A 6,000-nucleotide genomic window follows, 5' to 3' on the forward strand; every position below is an offset into this window, starting at 1 on the left:
TAAAAAATGTTTTTAAAAACTTTAACTGCAGACTGTACATGTGTGAAATGTTAACTGGAAGAAAGAATAAGTCCATTTATAAGAAATATACGTAAACCAGATGCTCCCCAGGGCGCAGCTTTATACGACCGCAGAGTTCGAACCCTGAACATTGGGCCAAGTATGGACACAACATTCAAGCTTGATACAGTTCTGAATTTGGATTATGATTAAATAGTTGACACAACAAAGGTTTCTGACACATAATGAATGTGGTCTCAGAACTTAAACATAAAAACTTTAAATTTTAAATTGGACATTACCTATTATGATCCAATATCCAAAATCAAAATACATGGTTAGATTCTGCATATCAAAGAACCCCAAGAATTAAATTTTTGATGAAATAAAATAAAGTTCAATTTTGGACCCTTTAGACCTCAATGTGGACCAATTTGATAACCGGGCCCAAACATCAAAAATCTAAATACACGGTTAGATTAATCATATATCAAAGGACCCCAAATATACAATATTTATTCAAATCAAACAAAGTTTAATTTGGGACCCCAATTTGGACCAACTTGAAAACTGGGCCTATAATCAAAAATCTAAATACATGTTTAGATTCAGCATATCAAAGAACCCAAAGGATTCAATTTTTGTTGATATCAAACAAAGTTTAATTTGGACAACGATTTGGACCAACTTGAAAACTGGGCCAATAATCAAATATCTAAGTGCATGTTTAGATTCAGCATATCAAAGAACCCCAAGAATTCAATTTTTGTTGAAATCAAACAAAGTTTAATTTTGGACCCCGATTTGGACCAACTTGAAAACTGGGCCAATAATCAAAAATCTAAGTACATGTTTAGATTCAGCATATCAAAGAACCCCAAGGATTCAATTTTTGTTAAAATCAAACTTAGTTTAATTTTAGACCCTTTGGACCTTAATGTAGATCAATTTGAAAATGGGACCAAAAATTAAGAATCTACATACACAGTTAGATTCGGCATATCAAAGAACCCCAATTATTCAATTTTTGATGAAATCAAACAAAGTTTAATTTTGGACCCTTTGGGCCCCTCATTCCTAAACTGTGGGGACCAAAACTCCCAAAATCAATCCCAACCTTCCTTTTGGTCATAAACCTTGTGTTTAAATTTCATAGATTTCTATTTACTTATACTAAAGTTATGGTGCGAAAACCAAGAATAATGCTTATTTGGGCCCTTTTTTGGCCCCTTATTGCTAAACTGTTAAGACCTTAACTCTCAAAATCAATCCCAACCTTCCTTTAGTGGTCACAAACCTTGTGTCAAAATTTCATAGATTTCTATTTACTTAATCTAAAGTTATAGTGCGAAAACCAAGAAAATGATTATTTGGGCCCTTTTTGGTCCCTCATTCCTAAACTGTGGGGACCAAAACTCTCAAAATCAATCCCAACCTTCCTTTTATGGTCAAAAACATTGTGTTTAAATTTCATAGATTTCTATTTACTTATACTAAAGTTATGGTGCGAAAACCAAGAATAATGCTTATTTGGGCCCTTTTTTGGCCCCTTATTCCTAAACTATTAGGACCTTAACTCTCAAAATCAATCCCAACCTTCCTTTAGTGGTCACAAACCTTGTGTCAAAATTTCATAGATTTCTATTTACTTAATCTAAAGTTATAGTGCGAAAACCATGAAAATGATTATTTGGGCCCTTTTTGGCCCCTAATTCCTAAACTGTTGGGTCCAAAACTCCCAAAATGAATCCCAACCTTCCTTTTGTGGTCATAAACCTTGTGTTTGAATTTCATAGATTTCTATTTACTTATACTAAAGTTATAGTGCGAAAACCAATTGTTTTCGGATGACGACGACAACAACGGACGACGATGCCAACGTGATACCATTATACATAAGACCAAAAAATTTTTAATTTTTGCGGTTGTATAAAAACGGGAAATAATTTTTACAAAATTCACTTCTTGGTAATCACTTTTGATCATAAACAAGCTTATTTCCAAGTTTGGTACAAATCCAGGATAGTAAAAGAAAGTTATTAAAATTTTAAAAACTTTAACCACTGATGTAATGTAATGTTAACTGGCTGAAAAACTAAGTCCATTTATAAATAAAATATGGAAAAACAGGTGTTTTTTTTTTTACAAAATTTACTTCTGGATTATCCAATACTATCTTGAGATGATAAACAAGCTTCTGTCCAAGTTTGTTACAAATCCAGGATAGTTTAAGAAAGTTATTAAAATTTCAAAAACTTTAACAACAGAGTTATTATCTGTGTATGCTGCAGATGACGGAATGTAGGATTGCTGTGTCTCGCTTTTACAAGAAAAGTCCCTGGCTAAAACTAGGGTTTCAATTGTTCAAAAGCATGTGAAACTCACATCAATACATACAGTTAGTACACTGTATTGAATGAAGTTCATAAAAAAAAGGCTGAGATTCTTTGGTAGTTGGAAGAGTATTTTCTTTTTATACTTTACATCAGCACATGCATTAAGAATACTTTTTGGAAACCCATTCATAAAAATAATGGACAAAAGCTTTAATACTAAATTTTAGGGGGTTCAAGTTATGCACACATCTGACAATCTTCTAGAAATTATAAAATATTTGAATCAGAATTTCTTATTACATAACTTTTATGTTCATACACTTTAAAAAGAAATCTAGTAAAATTTAAGAAATTGACTAAAAATTAATATTAACATCCACAAAGAGCCGCCTCTCTAAAAATCTAGAGATTTATACCCTAAGGCTATTAAAACTGCAATAATACAGTAATAGTTATACTGGAGCCCATATCCAAACTAATCTGTTATAAGGTTAAGAGTAGCTCAGTCATACATAGATGATCCATAATCCTAGATCAATATCACAATATATATATATCAAGGAACAAACAAAATTTAAATTATTAAAATAAAGTCTAACTACCTTAAAACTCTTTCAGTGACCTAGTAAACTTTCCAAAAGGTTAAGTAACAAAGTAATAAAAGCTTAATATTTCCTCTTCACCATACAATTTCCCTGTATTAAGATATATTGAATAATAAAGAAAAGCTTATGCAACTTTTTTTTTTATAATTTTCCCAGTATTAAGGCACCTTGCACATATACCCTTTAATGTAACTCATTAACAGATTTTCATCTCCCAATTTTCAAAGAGCCTCCTAGCTGAAGTTTAAGTACATACTGGGTGAACTTTTATTGGGAGGTTAAAAACTATAAGTGACAGTGCAACTTTAGAAGAAATGAATGGGGAATGTGTCCACGGGACACAGAAGATGCCACCACTTGCATATGTAAAACCATAAAAGGGCAGTATTCTAGAACAGTTTAAGTGACCCCTTCTACATTCAAACTTGATCTGAGTTTTATGGTAATATGCATTGTGTATATGATTTGGATGAGGCAAACTAAAGTTACAGAATAGAATACTTTGATGGACATTTTGTAAATGTTAAAGTGTGATATGTCTGCCATTAAAACAGATTGGAAACAGAAAGATACACAGAAAATATTTTTTATGATTAGATTAACAAAATTGTACCATAAATTTAGATCTTGATCATTTTGGTAATTTATATCTAGGATTGTAAGAGTATCTGTGTCTCATTGGCACTCATACCACATCTTCCTATATCTATAAACAAGGATTGTTATATGTTCAGAGGAGCAAGTCTGCTTGTTATAGAACTTTTAGTAACTGCAAATACTGTAAATCTAGAAATAATTGCATGCATTTATCATTTCCCTTTTCAAATAATGAACAAAAATGCAAGATTAACTAGAGATTAGGGCCCAACTGATGTGTGGTAAACAATTTGTTTCTTTACTATATATAGGACATGTGGTTGTGAACTGAAACTAGAAATTTTGTCCTTGACCTTTGACCTAGGAAGTTGGACATACATCATGACATCCCTTGTGTGTACATGTCAAGTATAAACTTTGAAATCAGAACAGTTCTCAAGGTATAGAGCAGACATGATCTTTACCATATGACATGGTGTTGTCAACTAGAACTAAAGTTTTTTGACCTTGACCTTTGACCTAGGAAGTTGTACATACATTTAATGACACTCTCTGGTAATGGTTAATATACATGTCAAGAATAGACTTAGAAATTATAATGGTTCTCCAGATATAGAGCGGACACAATCTTTACATAGTAGGACATGGGGTTGGCAACTAGAACCAAAGTTTTTGACCTAGGAAGTTGGACATACATCATGACATCCCTCGTGTGTACATGTCAAGTATAAACTTTGAAATCAGAACAGTTCTCAAGGTATAGAGCAGACATGATCTTTACCATAGGACATGGGGTTGTCAACTAGAACCAAAGTTTTTGACCTTGACCTTTGACCTAGGAAGTTGTACATACATTATGACACTCTCTGGTAATGGTTAATATACATGTCAAGAATAGACTTTGAAATTATATAGTTCTCAAGATATAGAGCGGACACAATCTTTACATTGTAGGACATGGGGTTGACAACTAGAACCAAAGTTTTTGACCTAGACCTTTGACCTAGAAAGTTGTATATTGTACATACATTATGACACTCCCTGGTAATGGTTAATATACATGTCAAGAATAGACTTTGAAATCATAATGGTTCTCAAGATAAAGAGTGGACACAATCTTTACATTGTAGGACATGGGGTTGTCAACTAGAACCAAAGTTTTTGACCTTGACCTTTGACCTAGGAAGTTGTACATCCATTATGACACTCTCTGGTAATGGTTAATATACATGTCAAGAATAGACTTTGAAATTATAATGGTTCTCAAGATATAGAGCAGACACAATCTTTACATTGTAGGACATGGGGTTGTCAACTAGAACCAAAGTTTTTGACCTAGGAAGTTGTACATTGTACATACATTATGACACTCTCTGGTAATGGTTAATATACATGTCAAGAATAGACTTTGAAATCATAATGGTTCTCAAGATAAAGAGCGGACACAATCTTTACATTGTAGGACATGGGGTTGTCAACTAGAACCAAAGTTTTTGACCTAGGCCTTTGACCTAGGAAGTTGTACATTCATTATGACACTCTCTGGTAATGGTTAATATACATGTCAAGAATAGACTTTGAAATCATAATGGTTCTCTAGATATATAATAGAATGGACAAAATCTTTACATTGTAGGACATGGGGTTGTAAACTGAAACCAAAATTTTTACCTGGAACTTTGACCTAGGAAGTTGTACAAACATTATGACACTCTCTGGTGTTGGTTAATATACATGTCAAGTATAAAGTATGAAACTCATAACAGTTCTCTAGATATAAAGCTAACACAATTTGTTACAGACAAACAGCATGATCACTATATGGCAACCAACCACTAGGTGGAGCCCTAATTATTGAGATTTTCTTGAGATGCAGCATGGAAATATGTGTATCAGATATCAGAATGTAAATTCCTATTAAATTGCAATTGTCCCAGTCACATCATTTGCATTAATAATCAAAGTGCTTCAGAGCAGTGGATGGTAAAGATTCATTTTGCAGTGGAAACTTAAAATAAAACATTGTCATGTATCATGCATTGGAGTGAGGTTGTGTCAACTACAATTATGTATAAAGAAAGATAACTCCAATTTTAAATATTTCTTAAACAATGACATCACTGATATTTTTAGAATATTCTAGATTCATGCACCATGCACAATTTATATAATTTTCTTGACAAGTATTGTTATACACATACACATCTTTTTGTAATTTAAGTATCATGAGTTTATATTTCAGTGATAAATTTCTTGATATATAGAATGTTATGCTCAATGTACTTTGTTTTGTGTATATCAAAGTAGTGATAAGGTCTGGAAAATTGATATCTATCAAGCCTACCACAAAAGGCTTTTGGTTGCATGTATGCAACCTTTAACTGCAAAAAAATCTAAATAATTTCTGAATTTACAGTATTCTTTGCATGTTTTAATCTATGTAATATTGTAACGGTTTATTT

This window comes from Mytilus galloprovincialis, chromosome 1, assembly GCF_965363235.1.
Source record: "Mytilus galloprovincialis chromosome 1, xbMytGall1.hap1.1, whole genome shotgun sequence".
Taxonomy (NCBI): Eukaryota; Metazoa; Mollusca; class Bivalvia; order Mytilida; family Mytilidae; genus Mytilus; species Mytilus galloprovincialis.